The 23,632-nt window shown below is 46.2% G+C and overlaps 1 protein-coding gene across 1 annotated transcript in view; it reads left to right on the top strand.

The window, feature by feature from the left end:
• Positions 1-23,632, top strand: part of TC2N (tandem C2 domains, nuclear) — a 71,930-nt gene that overhangs the window by 2,768 nt on the left and 45,530 nt on the right. The window lies entirely within an intron of this gene.

Raw genomic sequence — 23,632 nt, 5'->3', positions numbered from 1 at the left:
CAAGACCTGCTCCCCGCCCCTCCTTCTCCCATTATCGTTGCACACACACACACACACACACACACACACACACACACATGCAGAAAGTGTCTTTATCTGGTGAGCTGGCCCTGCGTCTTCCTTGTGGCTGCTCTTCACAAGGATTCTTCCTTAAGGTTTCTTCTGATTTCCGGTGTCTCCATTCTAGGGTCAAGTTCCTTTATTCCAACACCCCTTGTCCAGGAGCCAGGCCACCCCCACCCCTCTCATTCCCAGAAATACATTTAAAATTTTTTTATGTATTTATGTTTAAAGATTTTGGTTTTTTTTATCCATGAGACACAGAGAGAGACAGAGAGAGAGAGAGAGAGGCAGAGACACAGGCAGAGGAAGAAGCAGGCTCCCTGTGGGGAGCCCGATAGGGAACTCGATTGCAGGACCCCAAGGTCACGACCTGAGATGAAGGCAGATACTCAACCACTGAGCCACCCAGTCATCCCGAAATGCATTTTTAAAAAAATCTTTCTAGCCCTCTCTTTGTCCCTCGTCCACCGTGGCATCCAGTGGCTAGACATAGTGCCTGTGTTCATCACGAACTCTGGGAAAAACTGGAGTCCCTTTAAATATAGGGCAGTGCACAGTGTCAAGAGACCAGGGCCCAGCGACAGCCCAGCGCTTGATTTGCAAAACATGGGCTGGCACTGTGTACAATCTGTGTATTCACAGATTACAGAATTATTCACCCAAACTATTCCAAGATGGTGCATAGGGATGTGTGTGTGTGTGGGGGGGGGGCGGGGAGGGTTCAGTTTTTTTGTTGCTTTTTAGTGTCAGGGGTAGAATTTGCTGATTCATCAGGTGCATACAACGCCCTGTGCTCATCCCACCTCGGGCCCTCTTTAACACCCATCACCCAGTGACCCCATCCTCCATGACCTCCCTCCAGCAACCCTCGGTTCATTCCATATACTTGAGTCTTTTAGGGGTGCCTGGGGGGCTCCATCTGCCTTCGGCTCAGGTCACGATCCCCGGGGCCCAGGATCGAGCCCCATGTCGGGCTCAGCGGAGCATCTGCTTCTCCCTCTGCCTCTCAAAATAAATTTTTTTAAGAGTCTCTTACGGTTGCCTCCCTCTCTTTTCATCTTATTTTTCCTTCCCTTCCCCCATGTTCATCTGTTTTGTTTCTTCACTCATACGTGGAAATTCAGAAACACTGGGTGGTTTTAGGGACAGGAGCCTTTGGTTGGACTACCGTATATCCCTGCAACCCTCAGCCGCATGTCACTTTTTCATGGTGCAGCTGATGTTTGACGGTGACCTAGAAAATGACCAGGAATTCCTCAAGCTTGGGAAGGGAAGGGTGCTGAGGGGACCTGTGTGGCCTGAGCAGAGGGCGAGGTGACGTGTGTGCAGCAGGGAGTGACGGAAGCGGAGACCGGGTTAGTACATCCGGATTCATGTCATCGAGCTCGCACGCACGTCGTAGAAGCCAGCTCTGCATATGACACCGGTCCGCGGCGGAGGTGCTACCCAGTGCTCTCGGGTGGAAGGCTTCGCATGCTTAATAAATTAGGGAATCTGAATCTCCTCTTTAATGATTCATGCTTGACATTAGAAAATCAAAGGCTCTGAAAAGTTCTGCAATGAAAAGGAAACATTTAATTTTGTATAAAGGTCAACCAAACTTATTTGCAAGGGACACATCTCCCCCACTAGAACCACCACCAACACCCCCAGGAACAATTTTCTCTAGAGCTGGGGACTTGCTGTTGCCTGCTGTGGGAGCTATGGCAGGGCTCTTAGTTCCCATTGTTTTGCTCCTTAATTAGGAAAGGGACATGGTCTAATTTTTAGCAAGATCATTTTGGAAATGGTTTGTGGAGATGAGAGAGAAGTCAAGAAAATCGTTGCAGTTGTTCCCTCCCAACGGATCTGTCCGAAGACTAGTTTCTCGCTCGAGATGCTTGATGACGTACACTGTGGCCACGGGTTAAGGTTCAAACACCTGAGTGTGGTTGAACGAGCCTCCCAGGGCCGGGCCCTGCCTGTGCATCCAGCTCCACCTCCCATCACCTGCCCCCCTTTATAACCAATTCTGAACCCCCCCCCGCCCCAGTGAAACCGGAAAGGCTTGTGCCCTCCCTGCAGGTGTTCAGGTGAGAGCGGTCCTTCTTGGCGTGTCCTCCCTTCACCCCTGGGCAGACGCCCGTCTATGGATTGGTAGTCACCCTGGAGGCCGGTCCCTCTGGGAGCTCTCCAGACCCAGGCCTGACTCGGTGGCTGCACTGCTCGCCCACCCACCCCGGTCCTGTATAGAGAAGGTGGCTCCTTGTGCACGACCTGCGTCTCGCAGGCTGTGATTTACTAGGTAAATTTCCAAACTGCAAACACGTTTTAGGCTACATCGCATGGCTCATCAGTCTAGACTTAAGGGCTGGCACCCAGCCTGCCATAAGGTGGGTGTCGATGTCATTTGAGGGAATGTGATCATGGAAACCGCTAGAGAAAATGGACAAAAAAAGGGAAAAAATTCAGGGGCATTGCAGTAGTTGGAGTCAGAAGGTCTTGGTGACCTATGGAGTGTGGAGCCTAAGGGACCCCTGAATCGGGCTATTGAATACTTCAGGAGGAGGGGTGTTGGTGGTGGAGGAAGATGAATTCCATTTTAAGCCTCTTTATATATATATATATATATATATATATATATATATATATATATATAATTTATTGAGGTATAATTTACATACAGTCGAGTAAATAAATGCATAGATCTCCACAACACAGACATCTTGAACAGATGGAGTATGCTAAGCACGAGATGGCTGTAAGACACCCAGCTGGAGGTGGTCTGAACATGGTCGGAAGTGTGTTCATGTTGGGGGGCCTGGGTGGCTCAGCAGTTGAGCGTCTGCCTTTAGCTCAGGGTGTGACCCAGGGGTCCTGGAATCGAGTCTCGCATTGGGGTCCCTGCAGAGAGCCTGCTTCTCCCTCTCCCCCTGCTTGTGCTCTCTTTTCTCTGTCAAATAAATAAATAAAATCCTTAAAAAAAAAAAAAAAGAAGTGTCTGTGGAAAGAGAAAAGTTGGCACTGGAGATTGAGCACTGGGGATCCTTCTGAGAAGCGGCCTTGGGGATGGAGAGGAGTTGGCGCCATGGGGATGAGAAACCAGAGGACCCAGTCTTTGACCTAGATGATCAGATAGGTTCGGCCAGCCCCTCACAGAGAGTCAGTCACTTCCTTGAATGAGTGATGAGGTGCCTATCCCCAGATTATGGTCTGCACATACCACATACCAGGAAAGAATGCTAAGATAAACAAAAGTGACTCATAGCCTAACATGAAAACTGAAAATTGCCAATAACCATGCCACCTAGGAGCTTCCTGAAGCAGCAGAGTCATTTTCTAGTTAACCCATTAGGCAAATAAATGTTCTTGGTTGGAGGTTGGCATTCATTTTCTCTCCAAGTATACTGCATTTAATTAAATGTATAGGAAAAAAATCTGTTGGCCTAAGGAATTATGGTAGTGTGGCGGGAGGAGCTCTAATCTGGAAGTTTAGACATCCTGGGTTCTTTTTTCCAGCTCTCTCTGGAAAAAGAGATCTCGTCTAGGTTGTCTTGACATACGGCAAGTCACGCAGCCTCTCGGACACTGAGATCCTTCTTTGGCGACCTATAGAAAACTTTAACCCTGAATCCTGTATTTAGTTAACTCCTTTTTTCCCCCTCTTTTTAAAAAGATTTTATCTTTTTTTTTTTTTTTTGAGAGAGAAAGAGAATTCAAGCATGAGTGGGGAGGAGAGGCAGAGGGACAAGTAGACTCCTGGCTGAGTGGGGAGCCTGACTCGGGGCTTCGTCCCATGAGATCATGACCTGAGCCAAAATCAAGAGTTTGCTGCTTAACCAACTGAGCCACCCAGGCACGCCTGCTCACCTCTTCAACAAATTTTTATTCAGCTTCTACTCTGTTCTGGCTCTGACCTGGATAAGAATCCCTGTTTTCACAACTCTTTTCCGTGACCCCTGACCAGATAGCCGTCACTTTCAATTCAAAGCATGTCCTAATTCTTTATGGCAGAGGATGGAAAAGTAAAGTGGACACCACTCAGGTTCATATATATATATATATTTTTAATTTTTTTATTTATTTATTTTTTTTATTGGTGTTCAATTTACTAACATACAGAATAACCCCCAGTGCCCGTCACCCATATATATATATATTTTAAATTTATTCACAAGGGACACACACAGACAGGCAGAGATATAGGTAGAGAAACAGATCACCTGCAGGGAGGCCAATGCGGGACTTGATCCCAGGACCCTGGAGATCATGACCTGAGCCAAAGGCAGACTCTCAACCCCTGAGCTCCCCAGCTGCCCCCCAACTCAGGTTCTTTATAGGAATTTTGCTCTTAAATTCAGATACCTGGGCATAATTGTATTACTCTGGTGAGGCAGGAGAACCACTGGGATTGGAGCTGAACAGAGCTGGATTTGGGTTCCCATTCTGCCACTTACCAGCTTGTGACCTGGGGTCAGTTGCTTAGGTTTTATGAACTTCATTTTCCTCATCTGTTAAATGGAAATAATGCTACCTTCTTGTTTTGAGAAATAAGATGATGCACATGGAAATGCTTGGCGCTTGTCTTCCCTATTATCCTAGCAAGTAGCAATTGTCCATGTCTTTCTTCACCTCAAATATTCTAAATATCTAAGCCATTTGCCTGAGCCACGACTCAGTTTATAAACAGTTATTGGAATTTGGAGGATCAGAGTGATCCCATTTGCTTCAGCATACCCTTAGCAATTTCCATTTCATTTCAGACTTGAAATCATCTTCACTTTCTTTTTCTTTTTAAAGATTTGTTTATTTATTTGAGAGAGAGCATGCAAGCATAAGAGCAGGGGGCAGGAGTGGGGAGGATGGCATGGGCAGAGGGAGAGGGAGAGGAGAGGAGAGAGAAAATCTCAAGCAGACTCCTTCCTCCCCCTGTCTCTCCTTCTCTTCTTTCACCCCCTCTCCTTTTCTTTCTTCCCCAAACTTATCTCAAGTATTTTTTATATACCAGGTCTTGTGCTAGATCCTTAACCCCAAAAGAGCTTGTGTTTCTTTCTCCTTGGACGTCCTTCAAAGACTCATCTCTCTCTTGTCTTTCTTACTCATCTCCTTACCTTTTTTTTTTTTTTTGCTTTGGTTCTTCCTTCTTTTCTGCCTCTCTGTTTTCTCCTTTTGAAGGGGTCTTTGTTTTATTGGTAACCCAAAACCCAGCTGTGGTCTCCTTGGTCGACGAGGTCTAGTTATTATTGCCTTGAACTCCTCATTCCATGCCCTATGGAATTGCAGAGCCCTTCCCAATTTCTAAAAATTCCCATGGGATGCGGAGGGGCTTTTATTTTCATGGCTACCTCTGACTCCAAACACTGAACTTCTCTTGAATTCGCTTGGTTGACAGGCCTTTTTATTATGAACCCAGTCCCTTGCTGAGTTGATCCTGACATAAAACTCTGCTTCTTGATTTGATTTCCACAAAAACAAGATGAAAAAACACTTTAGTGGATTGAACAGGGCCCTCCCCTCCATTCATGTCCACTTGAAACACCAAAATGTGAACTTATTTGGAAATAGGTTCTTTGGATATGTAATTAATCAAGTGACGATGAGGTCGTATTGGACTAGGTTGAGCCCTAGATCCAATGACTGATGTTCTTATAGGAAAAATAGAGGGCATTCAAAGATACACAGAGAGCAAGAAGGGTGAATATGAGGCAGAGCTGGAATGACGTGGCCACAAGCCAAAAAGCACCTGAGATTTCCAAGAGCCATCAGAAACTAGAAGGGGTGAGGAAGTGATTCTTCTCTGGAGCCTTCAGAGGGAGATTGGCTCTGCTGACACATTGATTTTGGCCTCTGAGCCTCCAGAAATGTGAGAGAATGAATTTCTGTTGTTTTCAGCCAAGTTTGGTACTTTGCTACACAGCACCCATGGGAAGCTAACACAAACACTACTTTCATTGGGTGTGTAGTCAGCTTTACCGAGGAGTTGAGTGAGAGGGGAGATGAGACAGAGGAATACACACTTTAGCTCTGCTGTTTCACTGGCTCCCTCTTCCGTGCTCAACCTGCCTCCGGGTCCCTTCTGCCCACAAAGTCCCCAAACTCCAAATCCACTTAACCCTATGATGCAGAAGCCTAGCTCTCAAACTCAGACCCCAGCTGGCCATTCAGACCAAAGTCCTTTCTGGTGCTCAGCTGCATGAAAATACGTTGCAAGGACTAGCAGCCCCTCTCAGGAGGGAGGGGATTGAAAAAGCCACCCCTATTCCCCTTTTGGGAGACATTTCTTTTCCATTTCCTGTTCTTCAGTCTGCTAGAGACAGTGGGGTGGCCTTCTTTACCTGCACTCACCCTTAGAATGCTCAGGGCATGGGTTGTAGAAATCAGAGGGATTTTTCCATCTGTGAGTCAGTGGATGCTGTCCCTGGCACCTTGGAGAGACAAGGAATGCCAGAGGATGTCCCATCCTTGGGGAACGTTCCAGAAGACTGCCCTTAGTTTTCCTTCTTTCAGAGCTCTGTTCAGCTCTGATCTCTCCCATATTCTAATAACAATCTTTTACATTCCACTTCTTCCTCTTTTCTCTCTGTTTCCTCTTCTGTGTGTCTACTTTTTGAGAGCTTTAAAAATTCTGTCACCCTTAGTATTCTATTTTTTCATGCTTACAAATTTCCAAGACCTGTGGGGCAGTATTATTTTTTTTCCAAATTTTCATAGGGAATAAGGAAAACCAAGCCCAGAGGTAGAGTAAATTGCCCCAGATCAACTGTGTTTAAGTGACAGAGCTTGCCATGCCTTTCTCAGAGTGGTGGTGAGGCTCAGCCATTAGCCTGGAAAAATCCATTTAATTTAGACTAGCCATCTCCTGGTTAGCATGAGAGCTCTGGATCCATAAGCTTGGTTTCCTTTAGATGCTCTCTGTTTTAAGAACTGATTTCTAGCCTGATTTTAAATTAAGTTTATTTAATGATTTGAAGAACTCTGTGTTTTGACTCTGGTTTCAGAGAAATATTCTTACTAGGTTACACGAATATTTTGAAATTCAGTCCTTACTTTTTTTTATTCAATAAAAGTTTGCACAAACAATGCATCCCACAGGAGAAACTTATGCCAGATAGCAGATGTTTAACACGTTTGCTTCAGATATTGGAGTTCATGGCCTCTTGTGCTTGTTAAACCAAAAAATGTAAAAGCACAGAAATGATTTTTAATATCTGCAAGTGCTGCAAGGCCAGGCTGGATTCTGGGCAATTGCAACATTTCAACAACATTTTAGATCACAGGTTTTTCACGTGTGTATTTGTATGTATGTGTGTGTGTGTGTTTGTGTGTGTAGAATTTTTTTTTACACAATCCAAGCAGACAGTTCAAAGAGGGGAAGCATAAGCCCTTTAGTTTTGACTCAATTTCAGTTCATTTTGGTTGATCTCTGCAGAAATGTTAAAAAATTTCCTTTTCTAGTTCTGATGTTGACTCTGACTTGTAATCACACAGCTGGGCCTGCCATTGATTAACCAACCATTTATCGGTAAGTCTTGGGTTTCAGAATGCCATCATACTGGTAATAGCCCTCATCTGCTGAGGACTGACTGTGCCAATCATTATGCTGTGTGTTTGCTCGCATTCTGTCATTCAACCTTCACACCCATCACCTTCATGGCTATTATTTTGGAGTCAGCCACTCCCCTCTTAGTGGGCTAACCATCTCCCTGCCATTTCCACTCAACCCAACAGCTGGAGTGATCCAAATAAAAGTTAAATCTGTTCATGTCATTGCTCTACTCCAAAACTTCCAATGGCTTCTCAGCCTATTCAGAATAATAGCAGAAGTCTTTACAATGGCTCATGCTATCTCTTTTACCCTGAACCCTACCTATGCTCCTCTGTCCTTGGTTTCTCCTTCTTCCTCTCTTTCTCTTGCTCCAGTTGCTCTGGCCCTCTCACTGCTCCTTAAATATGCCAGGCAAGTTTCTTCTGTATGGTTCATTAGTACAGCAGAGGTTAAAGCACACATATAATATTATGTCTATGAAAGTAGGAAAATAGAATAATAATTTATTTCAAACAATTAACGATAAGATAGTGCTCTATTGATGGGGATTTAAAAGAATACCTAAGGCCCCACAAGAACTTGTTTGTTTTTTTTTTTTTCCAACAATCTTTGCTGTAGGAAATTTGGCCACCGATGTTTTCCCTTATAAATGGAAGAAGTCAAAGTTAGTGGGCAAAGCATTTTTATCCCAATAGCATCCACTTATTATTGGGAGATTGTTTCATTTTCACCTACTACACGATGTTAAGGGTTAGGAGTGTTAAGTTGTAGACACCTAGTACCTGCAACTAACTTATTGAACCATTGAATGAGTAATGATACCCCGAAACTAAGGCCCCCTTGAATAGGTGGAAAATCAATAATTTCGGGAGATTTGTTTCAGATAATTGAGAATATACCTTTTGAAGCACTAAACCTTTAAAATAATATTAGTCATTCTGATGGATTTTAAAAATAAAATATTATCCACTTTCTTGTCTTGGTCGCTTAACTATGCAATGTGTAAGGTTTTACTTGATAATGACTTAGGATTATCATTATGGACATGGTGGCTACTCTCTGCTGTATTATAATACAATGTATAGATCTGTTTGCCCCTATATGGAATGGCCCCAGGCAATGGTGTTTCTTGAATCCTCATGTCTTCCTTGTAAAATTTTATGATAGGCATTTAGGAAGGGAAAAAGGAGTCACAAATGGGCAATTTCCATCCTGAGAGTTCTGTAGGAGCCTTGGCTGTGATGATGCCTCCTCAGAAGAAAGGTTAAGTTTATGTGCTAATCATAAGTGAAATGGCCTTGGATCATTTTAATAACCACTTTCTTCACCATCATCTCCATCTTGTTGCTTCTGCAATAGCTCTAACAGCTCCAAAGTATTGGCCACTTTCGGAACTTGGGACCAGAGACACTTTGACACACTGTTTGAACCAAACAGAATAACCAAAGAGGATGGATGGGTGCTGGGCACAAGTTCCATTTACTTCACATCTTGTTTCTAGGAAGCTTATAGGAAGTTACAAAATTGTCATTCAGCCCAAAGATCCACTTAACCTGCCAATGTAAATCTTTATACATACACTCCACTATTGTGAAGTGAACTTAATCATTTTAATTCACACATAGTGCTTTAGTTTACAGAATACTTTGATATTTTTTCTTTCACTCATTGAATATTTAATATCTATACCACTGTCCCATACTTTATGGTTTGACATTAGAAGTGCAAAGATGAATATGCCCTGTCCCTCTTTATTTTCTTATTTTGATCATCATAATGACCCTGAGAGGTTGTTATTATTATCCTCATTTGCAGGAAAGAGATTGAGGCTCAGGGAGGTTATTGCACTGTCACAAAAAAGCATGAAAGCCAGAATTTAAACTCAGGTCTTCTGCCTCTAAATCCCATGTTGGTTCCCCCCACCCCCAGCCCCCAGTACCTTCTGCTTTAAACAAATACTGAGAGGCAAACATGCAAAGCAAATTAAAATGTATGCAAATCACAATCAAATGAACATACCAAAGACCCAGCTCCAAAGAATATTGTAGAGACCCAGTTTTTTTGAGAATTCACGTTAAGTGCCTTGTTTTTGGGTGACAGAAACTACACATGTGTTCACTTAGACAAAAGATGTAATTTGTGGATTTATAACCAGTATGGCTTATGTACTAAAACAGTGGAAAAAAACAGGGTACATCTTCCCTTGGGACTGAATGCAACCAAAAAAATCTAGTGCCTTTGAAACTTCTTATACCATCTTTACTTCTCTTGGAATATCTATATCATTCTCCTTTATTATATGTTGACTTTTCCCTTGGAGATATGGCCACCAAAGGATCTTCTGTCACTAAAAAGAGGACTCTCTGCTCCTTCCTGGTTATGGTTTGAAAAAAAAAATTCTAGGGAAAGATTCTGATGGATGTTCATTGGGTCAAGTGCTTCTTGTGAGCCTGTCAACTGACTGGAGGGGGGGGAGGTTGTGGGATGACATCATGGGAAAATATAGCAGTTACTGTGAGAAGTACATGTTTGGAGAGGGACAGGGTGGTTCTTATGATCAGAATATAAATAGATATCCACTTTGAGCACCCTAAATTTAATCCACACATGTATTTTTTCCCCAAGAACTAACCTATTCAATTTTGGGAAAATAAATATTTTCTGGACTCCATCTCAACACTGTACTGTGTTTAAAGGAATTAGCACAATGCCAACAGGTATGAGCAGGAAAAACTCTTGTAGAAAAGTTAAAGAATCCTTGTTACATTTAGCCAGTCCTGCGTAAAGAAGGAAGGCAGAATTTAGAGATGGCCCAGAGCAGTGAAAGCAAACTAAAGATAGGGAGATGGTGACTCTAAAGAACATAGAGCACGACAGTCCCAAAATGACATTGATTTTCAGGCTTGGATGAATCTTGGAGGAAATAGGAGGCAGGATGTAGAAACTCTTGGAGCTAGGAAGGTTATCACTCCTTTGGCTACTCTTCTCATTTGAATAGGTAGATGCAGGGAGAAGTAATCTGCCCAAGGCACAAAGCCTTAATTATCTTATCAGTAAAAATAATGACACCAACACTTGTTTATTCAGGGAGAGTATTCTTCTGAGGGAAATTGGGATAAAGTTACCAGAAATTGAACAGTACATTTTTTTTTTCCTGCTGAGCCAACCTTTGCCAGAGAGTAGGTATAAATATGTAGATGGAGGATTAAGGGGAGACAGGTGATAAAAATGGAAAATGCCGGGGATCCCTGGGTGGTGCAGTGGTTTGGCGCCTGCCTTTGGCCCAGGGCTCGATCCTGGAGACCCGGGATCGAATCCCACGTCGGGCTCCCGGTGCATGGAGCCTGCTTCTCCCTCTGCCTGTGTCTCTGCCTCTCTCTCTCTCTCTCTCTCTGTGACTATCATAAATTAAAAAAAAAAAAAAATGGAAAATGCCAGGAAAGGGGATAAAGGAAACGTTCTAACTTAATGGGTTTAGAAAGTATACTGTAAAGCCCTCACGATCTGTATAAAGCCAGTTTACTCAGGACAGTCCTAATCCTGTGAATCTTTTCCTGGTTTTCATATGCTGGGGTTGGCCACAACCTGAGGGCTGTCCCATGTAGCTGACCCTCTTTTCAAAAGTCTTAGGTCAGTGGAGTGGCCTTCCCAACATCAATTCTGTCCCATAAGTAGTAGCAGTCAGGTTTGGGGAATTGACTTTAACTGAAAAGGCAGCCCTTTTTAATCAAAATGTTATCTTACCCTCCATGCCAGTCACTGGTTCAAGAATGAGCAGGCCACCCAGTTCTGGCCAAAGAGATAGGAAGAGACATTTGCTGGCATTTGGAAAAGTTGATCTTTCAGGAGCAGTTTTGGGGAATTCATTCTATCCTCCTTATCTGAATTGGAGAAACAAGGTCTGATTGTCCCTGGAAGCCGTTCTACAAATGTGATGGAAGTTGATTTAGGATAAAGCTTACATAATCTAGAGCAGAGCAAAGAGAAGGGAAACATTCAATGATACACCATGGGATTGCTAAAGCAAGGAGTCCTATCTACCTTTGCACTTGCTTTTGGGTTAGCCCTCCTAAGATGTAGAGGCTTAAAACAAGAACATTTTATCATTATTTAGCTCCCGAACACCATATGGGCAGGGCTCAGTGGGGAGGGCTCATCTCTGCTCCACAAGGTGTTGGCTGGGGCAGCTCAACTAGCGGCTGAAGGATCCATTTCCAAGATGGCTCAGTTGCAATCTGAGAGTCTTTACTCTTGGTTCTTTCTGTGTGGGCCTTTCCCTGTGGGTCTCTCCACAAACTGCTTTGGTTTCCTTAGAGCATGGTGGCTGGATTCCAAGAGCAAGCATCCAAAGACAGCCAAGGAGAAATTGTACTGTTTTTTATGATCTAGCCTTGAAGGTCCTATTTCCGTATTTCCACATTCTGTTAATTTCCAGAGTATTCTCTTGGTCAACCAGTCACTATGGTTAGCCTACCTTAGGGAGAGAGGACCTAGAGCCCAACCTCTGATGAGAGGAATTTCAAAGAATTATGAGCATGATTTAAACCACCATACAAGTTAATCTATTTCTTTATTTTTATGACTGTTTCAGGGTTTTTTTTTTGTTTTTTGTTACTTGTGGCTGAAAGTATTCTCATTGGTCCAGTTAGTGTCGTCTCAGTGGCTGGTAGCACAATGTCCTCCATCAACAGCTTTCAGTTACAATGCCAATTGTAGCACAGTTTCCAATAATTTGTTACTAGCAATTTAATACCAAGATTTTGAAACTATTTACTTATTGTTCCCTTTTCTTTTTTTGCAAATTGGAGCAGAATCAAGGTTACCACTATAATAGCAGAAGAGTCATTTATTTTAATTCTAGTAGACATCTCTAAATGGGTGATAAATGAAAGGAATCAAAGCAAGGATATGGTACGGTGGAAGGATTATTCTAGGTTAATCTAGAATAATAGAGCTATTGGCCTGGCTGCCTCGTTTAGTAAGATTTGGAGGGAACTCTAGATTGTCTGTTCAGGGTCAAATTCTTTTTCTTCTCCAGTAAGCTACAGCTAAGCTAGTGAGGTTAAAGACTTGTGGTCACATTTTATATTCTCATTCTAGTTCTGTTAGTATTTCTATGGGCAAGGAAAAGAATAAAGGCATTCTTCTTGGTCATCCGCATTGTCCTGCCCCACAATGAACTCTCATAAAGCAAACTATGGTTAAGTGTCTACTGTGTTCTTAGCACTTTGCTAGGCATTGCATAGATCAGGATAAGATGTGGTTCTCTAGGAGCCTGCCAGCAACCTGTGCCTTGTGTGTGGAAAATCTGAGCTGAGCTTATCAGATGGCTGGAACCTGGAAAGGGACATTTGGGCCATGGGCCCTGACCTCAAAAGTCTGGCAGAGTTGTCCTCAAGGCTGCCATTGTGGAACTGGGTGCAAACTGCAGCTCTGAGGGATTAGAGACTCCAAGAAGTTGGTTAGGATGTGCAGGAGAGCAGAAAGAAGCAGTCTCCAGAAGATGAGGGGCAAAGGGGTGTCTGAGCTGCCTTGTGTCCTGTCCTTCCTGGGGCTATTTGCTTAGATTCCTGAAAAAGTATATTCCTTTGTTTCCTTGCCCAGGGTACCATGCTCTGTCTTTTACTTGAACTAATTTGAGTGGGTTTCTGTGTCTGGTAACTATCAGAGCTCTGGCCAGAACAAGTCAAGAATTTGTAGAGGAGATGGCAATTTCAATGGGCCTTGAGTCGTGAATTGGATTTATGTAAACGCAATTCCTATGTCTGGACTTCTCAGTTTGCTGACCAATCCTGTGATTTAATGAGAGGAGGTTGACTTTTAGAGTCACACACAGCCTTAGAGTCAAATCCCAACTCCTTCATCACTTCCTTGTGATCTGGGAAAAGTTACTTTTCCATAAATTTGAACAATAGTCCCCACTCTGCAGGGCTGTTACAAGAATTATATATATATATATATATATACACATACACACACACACCATTACACAGTACTTGGCATATGATAAGTCAGCAGAGAACAGCAGCTATTATCATTCCAAATATATTTGGATGGGAAGAGGGAAGTCATTTTTAACCCTGTTCTCAGTAATGCAAAGTGGTTTTGATTGAGGCGTTTTATATTTCTCCACATTTTTAAGTGGTTTTATATGTGAAGCATATGTATATGTTAAGTACACGTATAAGGGTGCAGGCATGTGTGCCTGCGTATGTTTGGTGAGGGTGTTGTTTGTTCCCCTTGGCCCCCTTTGCCTATTGAAGTTGTATTCACTATGTTCTCGGACTAGTTATTGTTATTAATCAGACATGCGGTATGAGATGAACAGGGGTGGTGAGTTGGTCAGACTGCCAAGCAAGTTCATGTTTTGCAGGAAACGCCAAATTGTTTCCTTAGGGGATGTTTTTCAGGAGTGGGAGAGTATGCTTCACTGGCCCTCGCAGGCCCTGTCCTGTCCCTAGAGTGTTGTCACCTCACAGAGTGATACAATAGCTGTTTAAAAGCCAGTCATGGAGCAGTTTTGCTTGAAGTGTGTTCTCCTGGTTGTTTTTCTTTTTCCTTCTGGTAAGTGAAGCTCACATCAAATAGGAAATGGATTGCAGACCTCCCACATTTCCTCAAAAAATATCCCAACTTCATCCATCCCCTCATAAACTAGAAGGGTGGGGGAAGCTAGCAAAAGGCAGGGAGTCATGGGGAAAGAAGGAATGCCTGAAAAAAAAAAAAAAGACTGTAAAGCGTTTTGAGGACACCTCCCTTTCCACCAGTGTCTCTAATTTATATAAAGATCAATGCATACTTAACAAATTAAGATGCAACTGTCATACGAATACATCTTTGGACATGTGGTTCATCTGCCAACCACATTTATTCATGAATTCTCCTTATGGACTTGGAGCAATTTTAAAGAGAAGGAAAGAAAGTCTTGGCATCCTAAACTGCCTGGGGATTTTGCTGGGCACATGAGTTTTCCTAAAACTCTGATGAAAACAAAAATCACAAATGATAGCCTTCAAAATTTCAGATGGCGAGTTTGAGTCGCACTTGTAAACAACCACTAATGTTCCGATGTAGTCTTCCAAAGAGTTTTTAAATTTTTCTTTTACTGCTGTGACAAATGTTTAAATTTTATGTCTGACCAAAAGGATAGAAAATGTCAAACAGAACTTTACTGGGTGTGTGAGGCTGAATCCTCTTATTGACCACTGGCCACCTTGTGACTTGAGATCGGGTGCTGGGCACACTGGGTCTGGAAGTCTGGGGCCACAGAGCGGTAGGGGCACCTCCTTCACGTCCCCACAGAAAATCATGGTGGGGTGGGTATGTCAGCAAACTATTGGTGTGTAATAGTCCTAATATGCCAGGACATAAAATGACAATCCTCTATTATTTCTCATGTGTCCTGATGGTCAGCTGGGGATTAGCTCATCTAGTCTGGGCTTAACTGGAATGACTCTGCTCCGTGTCTCTCATCCTCCTTGGACCAGCCGGCTGGCTCAGGCAAAATCTTCTCATGGCATTGGCAGAAGCACAAAAAGGCAAGCAGAAATATATGAGGCCTCTTCAGCTAAGCTCACAACTTTAACACTCTTAGTTCTGTATCACTTTATTGGCCAAAGTAAATCAAATGGCTGAACCCACATTCAAGGGGCAGGGAAATATATTCCTCTCCTTGAGTGGAAGGAAATTCAAAGTGATGGCAAACTGGATGGGTACAGTCTGGAATGAAAAACTGGGGTGAATACTGTAATCTACCACAGAGAAGGCCTATGACTAGGACTGTACCCTGGGTGAGCAAAACCAGCTTGTCTGCAACTGTGACAGGCCAGTCTGCTCTGTGGTATCGATGATGGTCATCATAACTTTTTTTTTTTTTTAAAGATTTTTATTTATTTATTCATGATAGTCACAGAGAGAGAGAGAGAGGCAGAGACACAGGCAGAGGGAGAAGCAGGCTCCATGCACCGGGGGCCCGATGTGGGATTCGATCCCGAGTCTCCAGGATCGCGCCCTGGGCCAAAGGCAGGCGCCAAACCGCTGCGCCACCCAGGGATCCCATGGTCATCATAACTTGAGGCTATTAACCACTCAGTATTTCTCCTAAGTCCTTTAATTTTGGTTCCACTTCCCCCACCCCACCCAGGCAACCTTCTGATTTCACTCAGCTTTCCATATGGTTGTTTCTGTGGGGTGTAGGATTGGGACCATAAGATAGAAATGTCTGGGACCTACCATGATTCTATTCCTCATGCTATATTCATAGACAGGCCCTATCAATACTAATAGACCCTAGTGTCTAGTTTGGTCCCTAGTGAGCTTGACTGAGACTTCTTCTTCAGCAGAGTTTAACTTATAAAGCTAAGGGGAAAAGAAGCAAGTTTCTAAGCTTGGAATGAGGAAAGTCAGCTTCCATAGTACAGTAAAGTCATACTTATGAAGCCAGTGGGCTTCTAAATAAGTACCCTGTCTTGGGGAAACCTCCACCAGTGTGCAATTTTACCCACATGTTTTGTAGTCCTATATATAAGACCAGCACTTTTTCTTTCATAGGGGAAGGGAAGAAAGGTACAATCCATGTAATCTTCTTATTGGGCAGCCAAGTACATGCATGGCAAATCATAGGGCTGCAATCTGAGAAGCAGAACCATTTGAGTATTACTAATATAAGAGTAAGATCTTACAGAATTATGGGAGAGAATTGGGAGATAAAGGTTTGGAAGTGAGACTGAAGGATCAAAGTCTAACCTGTCTCCAAGAAGACCTGATGCAGGTGAACGTAGAGAGTCAGAACTCGCAATGCATCTAGAAAGCTGGGCATGCTTAGCCACTCAAGAAGAATCCACAGAAGAGCTGTGGAAAAGTCTTTGGACAGCTGTCAACCCGGTAGGTCCTCAGTCAAGCTTTGGACATGGGCCTGGGATTCAGGTAGTCAGCAGGGCCAGTGGTTAGGAAGAGGAGCAAGACATGGGAAGTAAGGACACGCTGGAACCTGACAGCATCTCTGTTTTTCTGCCACTGTGATTATGGAAATCTTTCAACAGTAAAATCTCTGTTTCATTTATACTTTCCAAATCTTGTTCAAATTCCTCTTTTGGTCATTCTAACAAAGAACCATATATAGAGAAAGAAATTTTGGAAAACGTAGCTCCAGCTTAAGCAAGTTCATGCAGTTTAAGCCATTGTAGATGGAGCCCAGGAGAATGCTGAGCCATTCACTTTAGGTTTGAATCATTTCTTCCAACTTCACAAGAAGTAGGGATTTAGATGTTTCTCTGCTTTGTTCAGTTAGTCTGGGGGCATTTGTTCTGGAATCCTGAGGCAGTTTCACATGATGTGCTCCACCTGTCTTTCATCCTCTTTGGACCAGCTTCCCACCCAGGTGAGTTGATGTTGTTGCTGATAGAAAATCCTTTTTTTTTTTTTTTTTCCTGTTTGGGAGTTTGGAGGAGGAGGACGGTAATGTGTTGGGGAAGTGCTTTGGGGCAAGGGCATTGAGAAAAGAGGCTTTCATCATTCTAGGTCTCAGTGGAGCATCTTTGACCAATCATTTTCCCACTGTTATGTTAGCTTTACTGGGTACCAATTAGGAAAGAAGAAGATGGGGGAAGGAAAAGAAAAAGGAGGAAACTCACCCCACTGCAAACAGTCCCACTTATTCAGCATGTGTCCCAGTGATTAGTACATAGCCTCCCTGGGGAGGTAGTCAAGAGCCTTCAGAGCTTATCTTCTCACTCCTATGTTACATCTTTCAACAAACAGTTGGCACTTGAATAAGGCAGGGTTGGGGATAGGATACCAGCCCCTTGAGCTGTCAAACATCTGGGTCTAGCTTAACTACTCCCCTAAAGCTTAACTACTAACAGTCTACTGTTGATTGGAAGCCTCACTGATAACAAAGTCAATTAAGACATATTTGGTATGTCATATGTATTATATGCTATGTTCTGATAATGAAGTAAGCTGGAGAAAAAAAATGCCATTAAAAATCATAAAGGAGAGAGAATACATTTATAGCACTGTACTGTAAAAAATTCATGTATAAGTGGATCTGTGCAATTCAAGCCCATGCTGTTCAAGAGTCAACTCCATGCTCCATTCTGAGTGAGGCTGGACTCACCTAGAGAAAGTATTCAAAGAGCAAAGAGATTTACAAGGGCTCGTAAAGATGATGAAGATGATGTGATGAATCTGATTCTGTGCTAGCTTTCAGGTCAAGAGGTCAGCATTTCAGGATTTCATTTATTTGTCTGAGAGAGAGCATGCACCTGAGCAGAGGGAAAGGCAGAGGGACAAGGAGAAACAGACCTCCTGGAAGTCTGATGCGGGGCTTGAGCCCAGGACCCTGAGATCATGACCTGAGCCAAAGGCAGCCACTTCCCTGACCGAGCCACCCAGCCACCCCAAAATGTCAGCATTCTGACCTGGTGGCCACCTGAGAGAGCTCAAAGAGCTGCGCATCATAAGGATATTTATTTGTCCACTTGGGGCGAACTTAACGTCTCTGTGACCTTAGTAGCTTTGCTAAATTTTCACATTTCATGTCTGCCATGCAATGCCGAGAGCCGGAGACAGCAGTTTTCTGGTGTCTGAACCCGTATGCCATCATTTATGGTGGGGTTAATCCAGGTAAGGAAAACTGCCTGCTGGGAGAAAACATCCCTACATGTTAGTGTTTCACACCATAAGGTTTATTTTTCATTTATATCACAATCCGGTCAAGGTTAGCGGGTGGTGGGGGGAGCCTTGGTCTTTGAAGTCAGTCAGGGACCTGGACTCCATCTGGTCGCAGTTTTGGCTTTAGCAATGGTCTAGTGTGGTCCAAGAGCGGGCAGAGGGAAAGAGTGGGGAAAGGCTCAGGAGTTCTTAACAGCCTAGACCCAGAAGTGAAACTCTACCTCTGTTCAAATTCCATTGGTGAGAACTGGCCGCAGGTATGGGAGAATGGACAACATAATTTAGCTTCATGTTCAGGAAAAGGAACGGAAGTTAGATGAGCATTCGAGGCCCTGCTGAAATGTCACTTTCCCTCTGAAGCAAGCACTCGGGACTATTCCTGGTGCACCACAGGTGCTCAAGATCATCAGTTGTACAAAGCACATGGATAAATGAGTAACTATGTACAGGCTTCTGTTTTTTAAGGCGGAAAATGAAATGATTTTGGGGGAAGCAGAAATCTGTCTGCCATCCCTTTTTACTCGTATGACCACTTATATTTGTGGAATTTCTTCACAAGTGCTCTACAAGTTCATATTCTTTTAAAGATTTTTTTTTCTTGTTCACCTTCTATGCATCAGGTGGTCTGCTAGGTGTTCAGAAAGTCATAATTCCTGTCTATTGGTAACTCAAATAGAATGCGTTTAGTTGGAAGAGGGATAAGACGCCAACAATCGCAATTGTTGTGTAGATGCTATGACAGAGACGTGGATGCATGGTGGGTGGAGTGCTGAGGTAGAGTCCCCAATTCACTCTGGGATGGGTGTTACAGAGTTTCACTTTTCATACTGCAGCTGAATGAACAGGAGTTTGTCAACTGATGACTCACAAAATAAGGGTGAGTGAACAGTCATGCAAATTTGGCAAGTTAGGGAACAATTAATTCTGAAGGTCAAAGTGTGTGGTAGGGGGAGTGGAAGGTGGGGCTGAAGAGGTAGGGCCAGACTGAGTCACCTAGCATTTTATAAAGAGCACTAAAGGAAGGATGAATAAGAAGGGATTAGGACAGGGATTAAGTGATTTGTCTCTATCAGATGAAAGAATAGAAATAGCAAACTCTGAGCAGAGTGTTATCCACATCAACCCAATTATCGTTTTCTCCTCAGATCTGCTTCAAAGAATAGAGGACGTTAAACATTAAAAAGCCGTTAATGTTTAACATTAAAAATCAACAAACCAAAGCCACTCGGAATGTTGCAACACAAAGAGAGGCAGACTGTAGGCTCCGTTCCTATGAGGTAGCCTTGCCTCCAACACACAACAGGAAGAAGGTCCATTTCAAGGAAAACACAACAAATGGTTTCATTGTTTTCAGAGAACTGCATCTGTCAACAGGAGTGGATTCCTCTAAGAAGGCCTTTTTACATGGAAGATGGACAGAAGCAATGAACAGTTCAGCCAGTGCTTTCTCTTGGGACTTCTCCATCCGTGGGGAGGTTGTTGAGCTTGTTCAGTTAGGGAACCAAGTTCTCAGTCCAGTTTAATAGGTATTACTGAGCATTCACACGTTCACTCATCCTTTGTTCACTCAGCACATGCAGATGACACCTCTGTGCCTTGCACGATGATGTCTGGGTGCAGGAGACGAAAAGAGACATAAAGGTCCTGGACCTTGATAACTAACACATCCACCTAGAGCTTGCGGGCCGAGGAAGTGCTCTACTTCAGGGTGTGAGGTAAAAGAAAATAAATACTGGTCTCTGCCCCTGGCTCCTGGTTCAGAGCTCCTAAAACCCATGTAAATTTCCAAGCCATAAGAGCACAAGGAACATCTTTCGTTCTAAAGGAGTGACTCTGTGTGGGCTGCTGGATGGCTCCTGGATGAGGGCTAGTCACCAGAAAGACCAAGCCACAGATTAGAAACTTGGAATTTCCCACCTATTGCCCTCCTCCCCCTAAAGAGGACAGAGTGGCTGCAAATGGGGTTAGTAAGTGATTACGCCTATGTGAGGAAGCATCCATAGAATCCCAATAGTGTGGGGTTGGGGAGCTTCCTGGTTGGCAAACACACTGAAGCTGGAGGGGTGGGACATTCCAACCCCACGGGGACAGAAGATCCTGTGTTTGGGACCCTCCCAGACCTTGCCCTATATATCTCCTCATCTGGCTGTTCATCTGTACCCCTCATCATATCCCTTAATAAGCTGGTAAAAATAAGGAAGCGTTTCCCTGATTTCTGTGCCATGCCCTTGCAAATTGATTGAGCCCGAGGAGAGGGGTCACTGGAACCTCTGATCTATAGGTCAGATGCACAGGTGGTAGCCTGGGCTTTTAGCTGGCACATGATGTTTGGGGGGTGAGGTGCGGGGAGTCAGTCTTGTGGAACTGAGCCCTGCACCTGTGGGATCTGGTGCTCTGTCTGGGTAAGGAGGGTCAGCTTTGAGTTGAACTGCGGGGCATCTAGCTGGTGTTGCAGAGAATTATGCCATGTGGGGGAAACCTCCACACACTTACTTGGTGACCAGAAACATCAGAATGAAAGTGTTTTGCACAAGGAGTAAAGGAGACACAGGGGCAAGAAAACCACAGGAGGAAAGAATGGAGTTTTCCCCTACAACAGGTGGGAAATGGAGTTTTTCTAATACAAAATGTCAGGGAAAATATGTATATTCTTTTCCTCGCGTGACCACAGCACATCATACACATATATGTACATCCCTGTGCACACACACATATCTTATATAATACATATTTAAGAGCCTTGGAGTCTGAAGTCCAGAGTCAATCTTGATTCTATTCTTGGGCAACCACTATTTGTTTGAGTCTCAATATTTTCAACTGTAATACAAGGACAATAACAGCTACATCATAATTGTGAGGGTTAAATGAGATGACTCACGGGAGCGCTTTGTGTAAACAGTACAGGACTCTGCAAACATTGGTAATAGTGAAATTATTGAAGGTGGATGTACGAGGACTTTCAAGCAGTGTTTATCAAAGTGTGTACCTTGAAACACTAATGGCCCAGGATGGCAACAGTCATTTCTCAAGAAGAAAGCTGTGTGGTGCGTAGGGGAGGCAAAGTTTACAGTCACCCTTTTAGGGTTTCTGGGGGGGCACCAAGAATTAGATTGACACAGATTACCCACAGCAAGCCATGCAGTTTTACATGTACACAGCAGCCCTTGTCAGAAAATGAGGATCACAAGCAGTGGGAGCTAAACATTCATATACTGAGTTGGACAAAGTGTCCTAAATAGTGAGAAAGGGGCTTGAGCTGAGGCAGCTAATGGGGAAGCGACTAGGAAGGTTTGTGTGTGTTGATTTCCATCGCCGGCGATTCCTGTCTCTGGTGATAAGAACGCTTCTTCCCTCCTGACATAGGGAACATATTTTTCATTTGGGAGTTTCATCTTCTGCTTTCAGGAAGGAAAAGGAAGGTCCGAGTGATCTTGTATCTGCTGTTCCTCAAGGGCTTTTAACTTTAAATAACCCTTATGCTAAAGTGGCGTATTTTGGCCTGCCACCCTTCAGGTCAAATGAACTTGGCACCTAAACACAGTTCTTGGGCCTGGAAGTGTGCGACTCTCACGGAACATAATTATGCTGTGTCTCTTTTCCCGGATGAATTTGCTCTCAGTGTCTACACCTCCCCTCCACTCCCATTCCAGCATCTCTGGGGCCTCAGGACCCACCTACCCACTCTGAGAAAGACTGTACCTTAGTGTATACCTCATCAGCCTTTCAAACCCCGAGCCATTCATTCATCAACGGATAATCCAGGCATTCGCTCAGCAACTCTCCAAGAACAATGCTGAGACCCCGCCCGTGGGAGGCTATAGCAGGGAGGGCCAGGGGATTCCGGCATAGTATTCGGTATTCGTGGCCAGGCCTCCCGCAGATACCTTTAGGATCCCTTCCAGCGTACCTGTGGCTGGCAAGGTGGTAGTAGAAGCAAAGCCACAAGAGGGGAGAGAAGCAGGCTGATTCTTTAGCAATACAAGGCAGCCAAGAAAAGGTTCTTCAGTTTCCAAGAAAAGGGAGCAGCCTCTGGCAAGAAAGACTGTTCCTTCCTCCCTATACAAAGAAGTCCATCAGGCCAGTAACTTTCCCCTTCCACCTCTTTTCGTTTTCAATCTCCTCCCCCCTCCCCCCCACCCCCGTGGGAGCCTTGCACTCTCAACTCAGCGCGGCTCCAGGTAAGCCTTTCCGGACCGAGCAGCCCAGGGTAGGGGAAGGAGAGTGGGCCGGAGGGCGCAGGCCCAGCGCGCCCAGGTCCTCGGCGGGGAGGCCCCCCCCGCCCCCGGCGCGCGCCTCCCGGGGTGCTGGGCGGACCTGCGGGGCCGGAGGCGGGGCGCACCTGCGGGGGCGGGGCGGGCCTGCGGGGGCGGGGCGGGCCTGCGGGGCCGGGGGCGGGGCGCACCTGCGGGGGGCGGGGCGGGCCTGCGGGGCCGGGGGCGGGGCGCACCTGCGGGGGGCGGGGCGGGCCTGCGGGGCCGGAGGCGGGGCGCACCTGCGGGGGCGGGGCGGGCCTGCGGGGCCGGGGGCGGGGCGCACCTGCGGGGGCGGGGCGGGCCTGCGGGGCCGGGGGCGGGGCGGGCCTGCGGGGGTCTGGGCGGACCTGCGGGGCCGGGGGCGGGGCGCACCTGCGGGGGTCTGGGCGGACCTGCGGGGCCGGGGGTGGAGCGCACCTGCGGGGGGCGGGGCGGGCCTGCGGGGCCGGGGACGGAACGCACCTGCGGGAGGCGGGGCGCACCTGCGGGGGGCGGGGCGGGCCTGCGGGGCCGGGGGCGGGGCCGGGGGCGGGGTTGCCTGCGGGGCCGGGGGCGGGGCGCACCTGCGGGGGGCGGGGCGGGCCTGCGGGGGCGGGGCGGGCCTGCGGGGCCGGGGGCGGGGCGCACCTGCGGGGGGCGGGGCGGGCCTGCGGGGCCGGGGGCGGGGCGCACCTGCGGGGGGCGGGGCGGGCCTGCGGGGCCGGAGGCGGGGCGCACCTGCGGGGGCGGGGCGGGCCTGCGGGGCCGGGGGCGGGGCGCACCTGCGGGGGCGGGGCGGGCCTGCGGGGCCGGGGGCGGGGCGGGCCTGCGGGGGTCTGGGCGGACCTGCGGGGCCGGAGGCGGGGCGCACCTGCGGGGGCGGGGCGGGCCTGCGGGGCCGGGGGCGGGGCGCACCTGCGGGGGCGGGGCGGGCCTGCGGGGCCGGGGGCGGGGCGGGCCTGCGGGGGTCTGGGCGGACCTGCGGGGCCGGGGGCGGGGCGCACCTGCGGGGGTCTGGGCGGACCTGCGGGGCCGGGGGTGGAGCGCACCTGCGGGGGGCGGGGCGGGCCTGCGGGGCCGGGGACGGAACGCACCTGCGGGAGGCGGGGCGCACCTGCGGGGGGCGGGGCGGGCCTGC

The sequence above is a fragment of the Canis lupus genome, chromosome 9 (assembly GCF_048164855.1).
Source record: "Canis lupus baileyi chromosome 9, mCanLup2.hap1, whole genome shotgun sequence".
Lineage (NCBI taxonomy): Eukaryota > Metazoa > Chordata > Mammalia > Carnivora > Canidae > Canis > Canis lupus.
Note: the sequence above shows the minus strand (reverse complement) of the source record. Positions and strands in the feature narration are given on the sequence as shown.